Source organism: Jaculus jaculus, chromosome 14, assembly GCF_020740685.1.
Source record: "Jaculus jaculus isolate mJacJac1 chromosome 14, mJacJac1.mat.Y.cur, whole genome shotgun sequence".
Lineage (NCBI taxonomy): Eukaryota > Metazoa > Chordata > Mammalia > Rodentia > Dipodidae > Jaculus > Jaculus jaculus.
Window position 1 is genome coordinate 11914352 of NC_059115.1, and position 18291 is coordinate 11932642.

General features: G+C 39.7%; 1 protein-coding gene across 1 annotated transcript in view; it reads right to left on the reverse strand.

The window, feature by feature from the left end:
* LOC101617395 (zinc finger protein 548) overlaps window positions 1-18291 on the reverse strand; it is a 473530-nt gene that overhangs the window by 444175 nt on the left and 11064 nt on the right.

Sequence of the window (18291 nt, forward strand, 5' to 3'; positions counted from 1 at the left end):
ATTTTGCTTTCCAATGTCAAGCGCCCACTAATCTTGGGCTATAAAAGGGTCTATGCTCTTTAAATTATCTCTAAATTAAGACTGGTTATCCCATTTAACTGGTGCTGACTTTATTCTCCATGGGAGATTCTGCTTCTCTTTTTGAGATGGGAGCAGGACCTGAGGAGATAAATACCCCAGTGTACTTCACCTGGGCCCCAGCTGGAACTACAGAGGAATTGGGGAAATAAGCAAGAGTACTTCTTTCTTAGTTAAGCTGATATCAGTACAAGGGTGAAGGAGAAAGATACTGAGGACACTTAGCACCTACCAAAGCAGAGATCAAGGGGCTCCTAAGTTGTAAGTACAATGATTGAGATGGGGAGATAATATGATGGAGAATGGAATTTCAAAGGGGAAAGTGTCAGGGGGGAGGGAGGGAATACCATGGGATATTTTTTTATATGCATGGAAAATGTTAATAAAAATTTAAAAATTAAAAAAAAAAGAGGCTCCTAAGAGCCCATCACTGAAGTAGACTCAAAATGCTCCCAGCATGGCTCAGGGAATTTGCTGAAGAGGGGGAAGAAAGATTGTTAGACCCACAAGTTGGGACATTATGCACAGTGACATTGCCTCTTCCTCATAACTGACTGCTGCCCCCATAATGTATTACCCACATCCTCATGGGGTTGACCTGCATCCCCAATGAGGAAGGCCTCTTCAGAAAGGGGGCAGGGATGAGGGAAAGAATGGTGCCAACATGTGTTATTTACATAACAAGTATGTCCTTATCTAATAAAAATAAATTTTTAAAAATTCTGCAATTCAATAACTTCATTTTAAGAAATTTGACCCAGTGAAATATTTTTTCCTTTAAAATTTAATTTATAGATGGGCATGGTGGTGCACATCTTTAACCCCAGCACCAGGGAAGCAGAGGCAGGAGGATTGCCATGAGTTTGAGGCCACCCTGAGACTACACAGTGAATTCCAGGCTAGGCCAGTCTGGGCAAGAGTGAAACCCTACCTCAAAAAAAAAATAAATAAATAAAATAAAATTTAATTTATAAAATGCTTATAATTTTTAATTTATAAATACATGGTGGCACAAGCCTATACAATTGTATTTAAATTTGAATATCTAATTACTTAGTTAGATTTCAGTTTAAATGTTGTTTCTACCACTTACTGGGCTGCCACCTAACTTATTCTGCTATCTGTAACACAAAGATTATGATTCTATACTTACATGAAGTCATTGTATTAACTGCAATAAAACCACAGAATTTATCACTGTTTCTGGTACTGGAAAGAGGCTTAGTAAACAATTATGCTTTCCAATAAGTGATAACCACAGAGGGGTTGCTACACCACAGATATCTATAAACTAGGAATGAGGCTGAAAATAATGTGCTCAAATTAGATGGTTTTGCTAAGTGGATATGATTGGACAATTTTAATATTTTAAAACTTTCTAATTTCCCTAATCTGTTTCTCTGTGGATAAAATATCAAATTTCAAAACCTAAAATTATTTATCTATTTCCTTGGAAAGAAAAGTATTTTTTTCAGCAGTGAAAGGTGCTTGCCTGCAAATCCTAAGAACTCAGGTTTGATTTCCCAGTACCCATATAAGCCACATGCACAGGTGGCACATGTGTCCAGAGTTTATTTGCAGTGGCTGGAGCCCTGGAACATTCATTCTTTCTATCTGCACCTCTCTCTCTCTTTCTCTCTCTGTCTCTCTCTCTCTCACGCGCCCCCTCCAATAAATAAATAAGTTAAATATCTAAAACTTTTTAAAAGAAGTTTTAAAAGAAATGCCATTTTTACCAAAAGAAGGAAATGCTCTTGAAAGTAAACACTGATTGCAAAACACAGGATAGAATCCAAAGACTTGCTGTCAAATAGGAATTTTAGGAGGAGCTTGAGAGATGACTAAGGGCACTCCTAAAAAGCCTGATGACACGGGTTAGATTCCCCAGAACCCGCATAAAGCCAGAAGCAACGTGGTACATGTCTCTGGATTTCATTTGTAATGGCAAGAGGCCCTGGAGCACCTATTCCCCCTTTCTTGCTTTTGTTTTAATTTTATTTTTTATTTATTTGAGAGAGAAAAAGAGGAAGAGAAAGAGAGAGAATGAGCACACAAGGCCCCCAGCCCCTACAAATAAATTCTCAATGTATGTGCCTCCTTGTACATCTGGATTACATGGGTCCTTGGGAATCAAACCTGGGTCCTTTGCCTTTGAACACAAGCACCTTAACTGCTAAGCCATATCTCCAGTCACCTATTCCCTCTTTGTCTGCTCTCTCTCTCTCATTCTCTTTCTGCTTGCAAATAATAAATAAATAAAAATATTTTAAAGGGCCAGGTGTGGTGGAGCACGCCTTTAATCCCAGCACTCAGAAGGCTGAGGTAGGAGGATTGCTGTGAGTTCAAGGCCATGCTGAAACTACATAGTGAATTTCAGGTCAGTCTGGGCTTAAAGCAAAACTGTACTTCAAAAAAAAAAACAATATATATATTTAAAAGTAGCAAAAAAAAAAAAAAAAAAGTAGCCAGGCATTGTGGCACATGCCTATAATCCCAGCACTGGGGAGGCAGAGGTAGGAGGATCACCGTGAGTTCAATTCAAGGCCACCCTGAGACTACAGACTGAATTTTGGGTCAGTCTGAGCTAGAGCAAGACCCTGCCTCTAAAAACTAAAAAGATATACAAGATGCTCCAGAAACCCTAGTTTATTTTCAGTTGAAACATAATTCACTGGTAAAGGAGAGCTATCTAGGTCTAGCAAGATTGCTCATCTAGCTCTCTATCATTGTTTCCCATCTTCAAGTTTTTTTTTAATTTCCAAACTCAGAAATCTGATTTTGTTATTAACTATTGGGGGGGTTGTTTTTGTTTGTTTCTGGGGTGTTATTTGGAGGTAGGGTCTCACTCTAGCCCAGGCTGACTTGGAATTCACTACAAAGTCTCAGGGTGGCCTCAAACTCACAGAAATCCTCCTACCTCTGCCTCCCTAATGCTGGGATTAAAGGTGTATACCACTACAGTTTATGAACTATTTTTACTTAGTTGTTTGGGAGGTGAGAGAGACAGATACAGAGATAATTGGCATGCCAGGGCCTCCTGTCAGTGCAAATGAACTCCAATTATTTTTTTTGAGGGAGGGTCTTGCTGTAGCCCAGGCTGACCTAGAATTCACTATGTAGTCTCAGAGTGGCCTCGAACTCATAGTAATCCTCCTACCTCTGCCTCTCAGGTGCTGGGATTAAAGACGTGCACCACCACGCCCAGCTGAACTACAAATTCTTGTGGCACTTTGTGCATCTGGCTTTACACACACACTGGAGAATCAAACCCTGGCCAGCAGACTTTGCAAGCAAGTGTCTTTAACCACTGGGCCATCTCCCTAGACCAGAAGGCTGGTTTACAAGAAATGATTCTTGAAATTTCAGGCATAAATTCTAAGAATGTGATTGTTACCTGAGAAAATAAAAATGACTTACCCAATGCGAGTATGTTTCCTGGATGGTGGGCGTTAAGGCAGCATGTGAAAAGGTGTGGGGTGGGACTATCCAACCCTGAGATATAGGTCTGGGCTTTATGATCTCATCTCCTTGTTGGAAGTGTTTGTCGTTTCATTGTAGCTGCAGTGACAGATCCTGCATGGGGAATTGAAATGATCTCCAAGAACATGTGTCAATGATGTAAGTTACTGGACTCATTAAAAGTGAATAACGTTTCCCAACAGGAGTTGTGATTATACATGGGAAAAATCAACTGTTGAAGTTGAAGTAAAACCTCCTTGGAAGAAAAAAAAAATACTCTCCAAGACACTGAAGTTCATTGAGAGAAAAATGGTAAGCACAGGCCCAGCCAAAACTTAGTAAAATGAGATGAGAATAATATATGCATTTATCCAGGCAAGAACAGGCTTTATACCCCTAAGGCTCATGACCATTCTCACCAAATTGCTCTGAAAGCACTACACTTAAAGGTCATACTCATATATTAATACTACTCTCCCTTCTGTTTAGAGAAGCTTCTCGTTTCGGATGGTGATGACTACTGAGATGACCCAAAAGGCAACATAGTGCTGAGAAGAAGGGACAGAGGAGTGTCCAACACTGAAACATCTCTATCACACCCTCCAAGGCTCAGGGTCCATTGCAGAAGAGGTGGCAGAAAGAATGTAAGAGCCAAAGAAAGGGTAGGACTCCTTACCTACAACTGTATGTACAGAAATCGGCCTTTGATATCCATGATCTTACAATGCCTAGCAATACCTACACAAGACACTCATAATAGGAGAAATAGATGATGACATCATATTAAAAGAGAGACTAATGGAGAACGGGAGGGGATATGATGGAGAGCCGAGTTATGAAGGGGAAAGCAGGGGAGGGGAGGGAAATACCATGGTTTGTTGTCTGTAAGTATAGAACTTGTCAATAATATTTTAAATATATATGTAATATATATTTAATATATATTAAAAAATGAAAAGAGAAAAGAAAAATTCACTCAGCAGTAAAACAGGCAGATGACAGTTAAGACAAAATTAGTGGATGAATATGGTATGTTGAGGAAAAAGATCCCACCGAGAGAAATGGTATTTCCTCCCTAGCCAGGGAAGGAGAGAAAGGAGAGAAGGGGCATCTGAGTGAATATCCACCTTACATTTATACATATGTTGATATCTCAAGAATTTCACAGGGAGATTTACAGTTTTCATATTCAAAATTAACATTTTAAAACAGTACACCTAGCCAGATGTGGTGGCACATGCCTTCAATCCCAGCACTAGGGAGGCAGAGGTAGGAAGATTGCTATTAGTTCAAGGCCACCCTGAGACTCCATAGTGAATTCCAGGTCAGCCTGGGCTAGAGTGAGACCCTACCTCGAAAAATGAAAAAAAAGAAAGAAAGAAACAGTACACCTTTAATCTCAGTGCCCTGGATGTAGAGATAGGAGGATCCCTGGGAATTCAAGGCACAAAAAAGTAGAATAAAAAAAATGGATAATAGGGCTGGAGAGATGGCTTAGTGGTTAAGTGCTTGCCTGTGAAGCCTAAGGACCCGGGTTTGAGGCGCAATTCCCCAGGATCCATGTTAGCCAGATGCACAAGGGGCACATGTGTCTGGAGTTCGTTTGCAGTGGCTGGAGGCCCTGGCACACCCATTCTCTCTCTATCTGCCTCTTTCTGTATCTGTTGCTCTCAAATAAATAAACAAAAATAAAAACAAAAAAATTTAAAAATGGATAATAGAATTAGAGCAGTGAAGTGAACAAATAAAAAGGGAAAATGAAAGAGATAGGACTCATTAGAAGGGTCATCATAAAATGATTTGAATTCTAAAACAGTCAGGTACAATGATGTGGTAGGACTCTTGATGATGTTTTCTAAGCTAAGACACCTGAGTCAGGAATGTGAAAATCTACATATTGCATGGTTATTGGTTATAGCAGCTCTTAATTCATAAACAAATCATCATGATATTCTCCTCATCATAACATTTTTGGAAACACAGGAAGTATTTAGATTAAGTGACTCCTACTTTCACAAGGAGACATATAGCATGTTCATCGACCAAATTCCCCACTTAGAATTTAATTTTGTTGCTTTTATTTTTATCTTTGCACTCTAATAGCATGCTTTCTTAATTTAAATATTTTATTTATTTGTTTAAGGGAGAGTGGAATGGGCATGCCAGGGCCTCTATCCACTGCAAATCAACCCCAAATTCATGTACCACCTTGGGCATCTGGCTTACATGTGTACTGGGGGAATCAAACCTGAATCTATAGGCTTTGCAGGCAAGTGTCTTAACTGTTAGGCCATCTCTCCAGCCCTCTGATAACATCTTTGAGGGCAGAAAGAAGAAAAGGCTTACATCAGAACAGGAGCAGAAAGACACTTTAACTTCTGATTACATGTAATACCTTTAGAATCTTCTTTAATCCTTTCTTTGCTCTTAATCCCATATTCATTAGCCATCATGGTTTATATAATACTTTATTTATTTTTTGCAGGGAAACTACATTGAGATTCCATCTCACTCCTATCAGATTGGCTACCATCATGAAAACAAATGATCATAGATGTTGGCAGGGATGTGGAAAAACAGGAACCCTTCTACACTGTTGGTGGGAATGCAATCTGGTCCAGCCAGTATGAAAATCAGTGTGGAGGTTCCTAAAACAGCTAAAGATTGATCTACCATATGACCCAGCTATAGCACTCCTAGGCATATATCCTAAGGACTCATCTCATTTCCTTAGAAGTACATGCTCAACCATGTTTATTGCTGCTCAATTTATAATAGCTGGGAAATGGAACCAGCCTAGATGTCCTCAACTGATGAGTGGATAATGAAGATGTTTCACATTTATACAATGGAGTTCTACTCAGCGGTAAAGAAAAATGAAGTTATGAAATTTGCAGAAAAATGGATGGGTCTGGAAAGGATTATACTAAGTGAGGTAACCCAGGCCCAGAAAGCCAAGTGCCACATGTTCTCCCTCATATGTGAATCCTAGCTACAGATGATTGGGCTTCTGCGTGAGAAGGAAAAAACTCAGTAGCAGAGGCCAGTAAGTTAAAAAGGAGATGTAAGAGTGCAGCTGAGGCCAAAATCATCCCAAAAGGTAACTGGGATTACACCAGGTCAGTACCCACCTGCTAAACCTGGTATATATGCCTGAACCGGAAGTGCTAATTGTACCTTCCATAACAGGATAAATTAGATGTTAAATAAGATAGATTTGCCATTTTTAAATAAGCTGTATTTTGGGCTTGTTATTTGTTGCTTCTTGAATTATAGTGGCTTTGTTTACTCTTCTGTTATACATTAGGGAAGGGTCTCACTTGGTCACAAGCTGAATTGGAACCCCCTACAGACCAAAAATCTTAACCGCCTTGTTGTTAGGATTAAGGGAGTGGGTGAGGCACCACACAGCCTAAGGGACAGAGGATCTGGTTGTTATAATACCTACTCTTGGATAAATACTCTGAGCTGTCTTTCCTTGACAGTGTACATTGTAGAGATAAAATTTAGAATCTGCCTGTATTTCATTCCTCTTAGCCTACTTGAATACTCTCATAGCAGGCACACCCAACACCTAGAGTCACTTTTGTACATACTCTGAGAGTCTTCAGAGCCACACCTAACACCTTAAATTACTACCCTGAAGATATATAACAACAGATTGATTGATAATTTCAAAATACCCAGCTAACTGGAAAAATCCAATCATTAAATAATCCAAGATGCAAAAATATATACATTGTAACATAAGAAACACCAAAAGTCAATACAATATAAATCCACCAAAAATTATTAATGTTGTAAAATTAATAATTAATCAGAAATGACCTCTAGTGAGAATGAGTTAGAGGAAATGCGTGAGAAAGATTTCAAAAGAATGATTATAAATATGCTCAAAGAACTCAAAGAAGAATTCAAATGAAGCAAAGAAGACAGAGGACACCAATTTAATGAAATAAAGAGGTCAATACTAGCCATAAATAAGGAAATAGAAATAATAAAGAAAAACCAGTTAAAATTACTAGCAATAAAGAACACAGTTAATGAAATAAAAAAACTCTGTAGAAAATCTCACCAGTAGAATGGATGAAGGAGAGGACAGAATATCTAAACTAGAAGACCAGGTGGCAGATCTAATACAAGCCAACAAAGAGGAAAAAAAAAACTTATAGAAAAGTATGAGTGGAAATTTCAAGATATTCAGGACACTATGAAAAGATCAAAATAAGAATTCAGGACATAGTAAAAGGAGAAGAATTTCACTCAAAAGGCATAGTTGGCATCTTCAACAAAATCATAGAAGAAAACTTCCCCCAAATTGGGAAATGCCAATGCAGATATAAGAAGCCTTTAGAACACCAGCCAGACAAAACATGGAAAGAACCTCTTCTCACCATATTATAATCAAACTACCAAACATACAAACCAAAGAAAAAATATTGAAAGCAGTCAGAGAGAAAAATCAAGTTACCTACAAAGGCAATTCCATCAGGATTAAAGCGGATTATTCAACACAAACTTTAAAAGCAAGAGGGGTGTGGAGTGATGTATTCCAAGTTCTGAAAGATAACACCTGTCAAGCAATGTTACTTTATCCTGCGAAGCTATCCATTCAAATAGACAGAGAAATAAGGTCATTCCATGACAAAAGCAGGCTAAAGGAGTATTTGAAGACAAAACCAGCTCTACAGAAAATACTTGAAATAATCCTCCATGCTGAAGAAAAAGAAAAGCACACATGTAAGAAACCAGGAAAAAGCAAACAATACTCAAAAGCTAGTTAACACAAGCGAACAAAGGTAAAACTGGAAGAACTCCAAAAAAATGGCAAAAATGAATACACATCTTTTAATAATATCCCTTAATATCAACGGCCTCAATGCCCCAACCAAAAGACATAGGTCTGCAGACTGGGTTAAAAAGCAGAATCCTTCAATTTTTTGCCTCAAAGAAACCCACCTTTCTACAAAGGATGGACATTATCTTAGGGTGAAAGTTTGGAAAACGGTGTTTCAAGCAAATGGACATAGAAAACAAGCAGGAGTTGCTATCCTAATATCTGACAAGGTAGACTTCAGTCCAACAATAGTTAAGAAAGATAAGGAAGGCCACTTTATATTGATTAAAGGCACCCTCCAACAGGAGCACATTACAATCCTAAACATATATGCACCTAACATGGGGGCCCCAAATTCGTCAAACAAACACTATTAGAACTAAGGTCACAGATAACACCAAAACAGTGGTGGTGGGTGACTTCAACACCCCACTCTCATCAATTGACAGGTCATCCCGGGAAAAAATAGATAAAGAGGCATCTGGACTAAATGAGGTCATAGAAGGAATGAACCTAACACATATATACAGGACATTTCATCCAAATGCTGCAGAATATACATTCTTTTCGGCACCACATGGAACATTCTCTAAAATAGACCATATATTAGGACACAAAGCAAATCTTAACAAATTCAGTTAAACTGAAATAATTCCTTGCATTCTATCTAACCACAATGGGATAAAACTGCAAATCAATAGCAAGAAAGGCCATAGAGCATACACAAAATATTGGAAATTAAACAACACATTACTAAATAATGAATGGGTCAATGACGAAATAAAGAGGGAAAACAAAAAATTTATAGAGTTAAATGAAAATGAGAACACAACAAACCAAAATCTCTGGGACACAATGAAGGCAGTTCTAAGAGGTAATTTTATAGCTTTAAGTGCCTATATTAAGAAATTATAAAGGTCACAAGTAAATGACCTAAGGTTTCACCTTAAAACCTTGGAAAAAGAAGAACAAGGCAAACCCCAAATCAGCAAACAGGAAGAAATAATAAAGATTAGGGCAGAAATTAATGAAATAGAAACTAAAAAAACAATCCAAAGAATCAATGAAACAAAGAGTTGGTTCTTTGAAAGGATAAACAAGATTGATAAACCCTTAGCAAATCTGACCAAAAGAAAGAGAGAAGAGACACAAGTTAATAAAATCAGAGATGAAAAATGTAGCATCACAACAGATTCCAGAGAAATTCAAAAAATCATAGGGGTATACTATAAAAGCATATACTCCACAAAGTATGAAAATCTGAAAGAAATGGATGTTTTCCTTGATTTATATGACCTACCTAAATTAAATCAAAATGAGATCAATCACTTAAATAGACCTATAACAAGTATGGAGATCCAAACAGTTATCAATAATCTCCCAACTAAAAAAAGCCCAGGCCCAGATGGATTCACTGCTGAATTTTACCAGACCTTTAAGGAAGAGCTAACACCATTGCTTCTTAAGCTTTTCCAGGAAATAGAAAAAGAAGGAATTCTACCAAACTCCTTCTATGAGGCCAGCATCACCCTGATATCAAAACAAGGCAAAGATAGAACAAAAAAAGATTACAGACCAATCTCCCTCATGAATATAGATGCAAAAATTTACAACAAAATATTGGCAAGCAGAATACAAGAGTATATCAAAAAGATCATTCACCCTGACCAAGTAGGCTTTATCCCAGAGATGCAGGGATGGTTCAAGATACGCAAATCTATAAATGTAATACATTATATAAATGGGTTGAAGGACAAAAATCACATGATCATCTCACTGGACGCACAGAAAGCATTTGACAAAATCCAACATCCCTTCATGATAAAAGTCCTACAGAGACTGGAGATAGAAGAAACATATCTCAATATAATAAAAGCTATTTATGGCAAGCCTACAGCCAACATATTACTAAATGGGGAAAAACTGGAAGCTTTTCCACTAAAATCAGGAACAAGACAAGGGTTTCCACTGTCCCCATTTTTATTTAATATAGTTTTGGAAGTCTTAGCCATAGCAATAAGGCAAGAGACACACATAAAAGGTATACAAATTGGAAAGGAAGAGATCAAATAATCACTATTTGCAGATGACATGATTCTATACATAAAGGACCCTAAAGACTCTACTAGCAAACTGTTGGAGCTGATTAAAACCTACAGCCATGTAGCAGGACACAAAACAAATACACAGAAATCAGTAGGCTTCATATATGCTAACAACAAACACATAGAGGATGAAATCAGAGAATCACTCCCATGCACAATTGCATCAAAAAAAAATAAGGTACCTTGGAATAAACCTAACCAAGGAAATAAAGAATCTCTACAATGAGAACTTTAAAACACTCAAGCAATAAATTGCAGAAGACACTAGAAAGTGGAGAAATATCCCTTGTTCCTGGATTGGAAGAATCAATATTGTGAAAATGGCAATCTTACCTAAAGCAATCTACACATTTAATGCCATCCCTATCAAAATTCCAAAAGCACAATGATTGAGATGGGGAGGTAATATGATGGAGAATGGAATTTCAAAGGGGCAAGTGTCAGGGGGGAGGGAGGGAATTACCATAGGATATTTTTCTTATAATCATGGAAAATGTTAATAAAAATTTAAAAATTAAAAAAAATTCCAAAAGCATTCTTCATGGAAATAGAAAAAACAATCCAAAAATTCATTTGGAATCACAAAAAACCTTGAATATCTAAAATAATACTGAGCAACAAAAATAAGGCTGGTGGTATCACCATACCTGATTTTAACCTATACTACAGAACCATATTAACAAAAACAGTGTGGTACTATCACAAAAACAGACATTTAGATCAGTGGAACAGAATAGAGGACCCAGATGCAAGCCCAAGTAACTATAGCCACCTGATATTCGATAAAAATGCCAAAAATACTCATTGGAGAAGAGACAGCCTCTTCAGCAAATGGTGTTGGGAAAACTGGATATTTATCTGTAGAAGGATGGAAATAGATTCTTCTCTCTCGCCATGCTCAAGAATTAAGTCCAAATGGGTTAAAGACCTTAACATCAGACCTGAAACTCTGAAACTGCAAGAGGAAAAAGTAGGGGAAACCCATCAACATATTGGTCTTGGCAAAGACTTTCTGAATACAACCCCAATTGCTCAGGCAATAAAATCACAGATTAATCACTGGGACCTCATGAAATTACAAAGATATTGCACAGCAAAGGACACAGTGAAAAAATCAAAGAGGCAACCTACAGAATGGGAAAAAATCTTCACCAGCTATATATCTGATAGAGGATTAATATCTAGGATATACAAAGAACTCAGAAAGTTAAATAATAAGGAATCAAACAAGCCAATCAACAAATGGGCTATGGAGCTAAATAGAGCATTCTCAAAGGAAGAAATATGAATGGCATATAAGCATCTAAAAAAAAATGTTCTACGTCACTAGTCATCAGGGAAATGCAGATTAAAACTACATTGAGATTCCATCTCACTCCTGTCAGATTGGCCACCATCATGAAAACAAATGATCATAAATGTTGGCGGGGATGTGGAAAAACAGGAACCCTTCTACACTGCTGGTAGGAATGCAATCTGGTCCAGCCAGTGTGGAAATCAGTGTGGAGGTTCCTAAAACAGCTGAAGATTGATCTACCACATGACCCAGCTATAGCACTCCTAGGCATATATCCAAAGGACTCATCTCATTTCCTTAGAAGTACATGTACAACCACGTTTATTGCCTCTCAATTCACAGGAGGCTGGGAAATGGAACCAGCCTAGATGTCCTCAACTGATGAGTGGATAATGAAGATGTGGCACATTTATACAATGGAGTTCTACTCAGCGGTAAAGAAAAATGAAGTTATGAAATTTGCAGAAAAATGGATGGGTCTGGAAAGGATTATACTAAGTGAGGTAACCCAGGCCCAGAAAGCCAAGTGCCACATGTTCTCCCTCATATGTGAATCCTAGCTACAGATGATTGGGCTTCTGCGTGAGAAGGAAAAAACTCAGTAGCAGAGGCCAGTAAGTTAAAAAGGAGCTATAAAGGGAAGAGAAAGGAAGGGAGGAGGGTACTTAATAGGTTGGTATTGTATATATGTAAGTAGAATGAATGAGATGGGGAAGGGATATGATGGAGAATGGAAATTCAAAGGGGAAAGTGGCAGGGGGGGAGAGGGTATTACCATGGGATATTTTTTACAATCATGGAAAATGTTAAGAAAAATTGAGAAAAAAAATGAAAATAAAATAAATAAAAAGAAATAAAGCCTGGGGTGGGCATGTGTTCCTACCTGCATGTCAGTCTTTGGATGTTTCCTCTCTCATCCCCAGACCCTCCAGATTTGCAACTTCATCCACTCTCTGCCCACGTCACAGGCATTTCTCTGTGAATTTCCAACACAACACTGTGAAATTCCGGCCATCCATGGTAAGTTCAACCAATTCCTAATTGCCCCTGTACTACTCAGAATGCCAAATTTCCCTAGGCAGCCCCAAGCGATTATTTGAAAGCTCTGTTTCTTACTTTGGGGGGGGGGGTGTTGGACCTAGGGTCTCACTCTAGCCCAGGCTCACCTGGAATTCACTATGTAGTCTCATGGTGACCTCAAACTCATGGTGATCTTCCAAGTGCTGGGATCAAAGGCTTGTACCACTGCAACTGGCCTGAATATCTGTCAACTCAGCTACCTACATGAAGACTTCAGTTCTCCCACAACTGCACAGGACTCCACGTCCGGGCTGACCTCCGACTGTGTGCTATGTGCCGTTCTAGTCAAAGACCAGCTGCACTCACCTCCACACTCACACTCCTGGATGAACGCAGTCATCAGTGTTCAGTTGGGACCACTTTACACAGGCAGAGACTAAGAGCAGAACCCAGGGGAAACCTGAGATATCTACCTTTTACCTGCGAATCTGAAAGTGTTTGTGCAGCTTTCATGGGACCCTGAGGGGAACAGACAGGCCATCAGAAAGTGGGCTAATATTACCCGCTCTTGGCACCTCGGTCACACCATCACTTCTGCACCATCCTAGAAAATGACCTGAAGCAAGTTCCTCGCACTCCCTAGCTTCCACTGACCACTTCTATGAGTCGGGACAAGGACCAAACCTCCCCTAAACTTCAGTGCTTTACTTTTCAAATGGAAATTAAAAATGGATCCCATCTCATAAAGCTCACACTGGTGTGGGACACTCTACACAGCAACAATTCTATAATGTGGGATTTAAGTTTGGCTTATGTCTTCTGCACAAGTAAAGCTGGAGGTTTGAAATCTTCAATATTTTTCCTTACTTAACACCTAAAATATAAAATATAAAACCTTCCATTGTAAGCAAATACTTAGGGGTAGTGACATTTGAACAATTATTAAGTGCTTAAACAAATTTAATTGTCGTTGAAGGGTTATTAAGGCACTGGAACAAACTGAACTTAGTGGAAGCCTAGAAAAAGAAAGTTCTGTGGACTGTACTATACCTCTCTGGACCATAGCATTATAAAAACATATGTTACACACAGACCACTGCCCTGAGAACACAAAAGCAAGCCCATTATTCAAAGATAGGCAGGTCTGACCCCAGAGTCATTATCAGGCCCGGTCCACTTCATAAACCAGTCAGCAGAAAAATAAAAAAAATCAGCCTGTTCCCATCTTATCTTTCCCATCCTTCACTCCCTTTTGTTCTTTCCATCTCTGGACTAACCAAAAAATATACAAACTCAACCAATGGAACAGCGTAAAACAGTTTTTTAAACTTCATCCCACACTCCTGCTCATTCCTTTTCCAACACCCATTCCTTTTAAACCCCCAGTTCTGCTCTACCCGGGGGCAAAAGTTTAGATCCCACCAGGAACTTGTTCTTCATTGTTCTAATAAATAACAATCCATCATTGTTGAGGTCAGTTTCTCCATCTTCATTTTCATGTCATCTCCATTGGTCCAATCCCAATTGTGGTACAAAGGTCACATGTTTGTTTGCTTGTTTTGAGATAGGGTCCCATTGTTCACCCTAGCACAGGCTAACCTGGAAGTCACTACGTAATCTCACTCTGGCCTCTAACTCACATAGATCATCCTACCTCTGCCTCCCAAGTGCTGGGACTAAAGGTGTGGGCCACCATGCCTGGCTGGGTTTTTTGTTTGTTTGTTTGTTTGTTTGTGTTTGTTTTGAGACAGGGTTTTATGTCCCAGGCTGGCCTTAATTCTGATCCTCTTGCTTCCACCTCCCAAGTGATAGGATTACAGCACCACCAGATTGGTGATTTTTTAATATTTTATTTATTTATTTAGAGAGAGAGAGGGGGAGAGAGAGAGAGAGAGAGAGAGAGAGAGAGAGAGAGAGTGTGTGTGTAGGGCATTCCAGGGCCTCTAGCCACCACAAATGAATTCCAAATGCATGTGCCACTTTGTGCATCTGGTTTTATGCAGGTACTGGGGAATTGAACCTGTGTCCTTTTGGCTTTGTCAGGGAGCACCTTGCCCACTAAGTTGCCTTTCCAGCCCACCAGATTGGCTTTATATTACCTTTTGACTGGTTAGCTGTGCATAGTTATTTTAGAATAGCAGTTAATTACTGTTTAAATCACTGTTTCACACAAGCAGGAGGCAAACAAGCAGGTCAGTTACTGGTCCCTCAGAAACCAGTTAAGTCGTGCTCTGAAGAAGCTTGCTAGGGTTCCGTGACCAGGACAGAGGACTTGGCAAAAACATGTCCAAGTCTGAACCAAATTCTCCACTGAACTGGCTCACTTTCCCCTCGTTCCACAGACAATGGCTCTTTGGGTCTGTTGGGTTTGCAGAGTCTATGATACATCACATCTCCTTTCCTAGCCCTCTCCGTCCACCCAGTCTTTCTTCAGACAGCATAGGTCATCTGGCTGAAGACCAGCTCATTTATGGAGGGAGGAATAAGGATGTCTTCCTATGTGTGGTGGTTTGATTCAGGTGTCCCCCATAAACTTAGGTGTTGTGAATGCTAGGTTCCCAGCTGATGGATATTTGGGAATTAATGCCTCCTGGAGGGAGTGTATTGTTGGGGGCGGGCTTATGGGCTTTATAGCCAGTTTCCCCATACCAGTGTTTGGCAAACCCTCCTGTTGCTGTAGTCCACCTTATGTTGGCCAAGGGGTGATGTCCACCCTCTGCTCATGCCATCGTTTTCCCCTGCCATCATGGAGCTTCCCCTTGAGCCTGTAAGCCAAAATAAATCTCTTTTTCCCAGAAGCTGCTCTTGGTTGGGTGATTTCTACCAGCAATGCGAACCGGACTGCAACACTATGTCTATGTAATGTCCTCTTCCGTTGCAGCCCACATGAGATGCCACAGAAACTAGATGGCATAAGAAAAGTGTAAGAGCAAAGCAAAAGAGAACACTGGACTTGATCTCCACAGACAGGCCATTATTGAGAGAAACAGCAAAGGGCAACAACCTTCCCAAGGGATGAAGGCTGAAGCACTGGGCCAGGCTGGGTCGCAAGCTTATAAGGAAGATCCTAAGGAAAACAGACTGGACCAGCTGCAGGTCCAAGGAAGTAGATAAGGAACTGCAGTTATTTGTGTGCTTGCTCAGAATAAGCATTTTTAGCCAAATTGTCTAGGGAGAAAAACCCACCGGATGGTTTCTGTTCCCTCAAGGTTTTCTGAGTTAAGGGAAGTTTAACAATCGGGAGTAGCCTGTCAAGGCTGCATCTCTGTGACTTCTTTATTGCCTGCCAGTTTTAGGGAGAGTTATTAACTCCTGAGTTCCCTCTAGTTTTCAGGGAAGGATATAAACCCTTCAGATGGTTTCCTCTGCTTGGCAGTTCTTCACTGGAATCCAGATACTTGGAGGCAGCATGAAGGAGGAGCCTCTAGCTAGATGGCTACAGCCTTTCACTGGTGTGTTCCAAGATGGCAACCAAAATGGCGAGGGGGGAGCTCACTTCCAGGTTCTTCTCCCCGGCTACAGAGGGGCATGGGTGAGGTTTCCACTGGAAGGCTTGCCAGGACATGGCTGGGACATGCACAGTATAGGATGCACCTTGGATCAATCAACACTCTCATCTTTAAACTGACCCACCAGGCAAGGGCATTGGGTCGGTTCTGCTCACTAACAGCCAGGTTTCAGTGGATTCAGGCTCCAGATCCCCAACTTCCACATGGAGTCTGTTCTCGCTGCTTTTCTTTTTCCCAAGGTAGGGTCTCGCTCTAGCTCAGGCTGACCTGGAATTCACTGTGTAGTCTCACGGTGGCTTCGAACTCACTGCGATCCTCCTACCTCTGCCTCCAGAGTGCTGGGGTTAAAGGAGTGCTCCACCACATCCGCTCTCTCTGCTTTTTCACCTTCACTTTACATTAACTTTTTAAAAACTTGATTGACTTTCCAACTTTTCCTACCTGTTAATTCTGTAATCAGTGGAGAAAATGAATAGACTCCTACATGACAACACTGATCTTCTCACCATGGAGCCTGTATAAAATAAGATTCATCTTTGGTTTGACCCATAGGCTAAACCTGTTCTATAGATACTTTCTAACCCTATGGCATTTCCTGACAAGTTAATCTTCCCTGGCCTCTAGAACTTGGATCCAATGTGGGTTTAGCTTCGACAAATCAAGTAATTAAAGAAATCTACCCATTTCTTCCAGATTTTCCAATTTTGTAGAATGTAGGTTTTTGAAATATGTTCTTATTCGTCCAATGTCATTGATATGTTGTAATATCTCTTTTTTCAATTCTAATCTTGCTGAGTAGGGTCTTCCTCTTTCTTTTGGTCAATTTGGCTAGGGGGTTATCAATCTTGTTTATTTTTCAAAGATCCAGATCTTCCATTTTTAAACTTTTTTCTGTATTCCTTCATTTCTGATTTACTGACTTCTGCCTTCATCTTGATTAATTTCTTTTTATCTGCCTGGTACTTTTAGGTCTGGATTGTTCTTATTTTTCTCATGCCTTCAGATGGATCTTTATTGTTATTTATTTTTATAATGTAGCCAGTTAGAGCTATAAACTTCCCTCACAGGACTGCCTTCATTATTCCATATGTTTTGGATGTTTTCACTCTTATTCAGGGTGTCATGTTATTTTATTTTATTTTATTTAAAAAAACATTTAGTTATTTGTGAGGAGGAAAAAACATGCTAGGGCCTTTTGTATCCAGCTTTATGTGGCTCCTGGGGAGTTGAACCCAAGCTGTCAGTTTTGGTCAGCAATCACTTTAACTGCTGGCCCATCATCTCAGCCCCAAGGATGTCATTGTAGCCCAGGCTCAAGCAGGTTCTCACTCTAGCCCTGGCTGACCTGGAACTCACATCATAGCTCAGACTGGCTGCAAATTCACAATCTTACCTTGGCCTCCCAAGTGTTTGGATTAAAGGTGTGTGCTACCATGTCCACCCAGCCAAAGATGTTTTAACTTCATCCATACCCTGTCCCTGTTTCTTAGACAGATAAACTTGGACTTAGCAGTGTCTAAAACTGAAGAGCAATGAAGTCAGTCATGTCCATGTGAGTCAAAAGGAATGACAAATAGGCCACAGCTACCCTTGGCTGGCTATTGGTGTGGGGGGATGACTTGTAATAATAAATAACACTGTCAGCAAAATAACCCTGGCAAAGATGCCAGGCAAATTCAAAAGGGCAACATAGTTCACAAAAGTTCACTGTGTTTGACAAGAGTGACCCAAATATGGGTATTTTATGTTCACCTGCTATCTTACAAATGGCCAGAATTTTGCTCTATTGAACAAGAGCACACTGCCTGAACTTGCTGGTACTAAATGAGGTCAGGTGAATGGCTGGAGACTTTCCAGTACTCACTGCATCTATTTATTTATTGCAGTGCTGGGGATTGAACATGGAGCCTTGCACATGCTGGACAAGTGTTCTACCCCTGAGCTATATATCCAGCTCATTGTATATAAATGTTCTTTTGTGGTAAA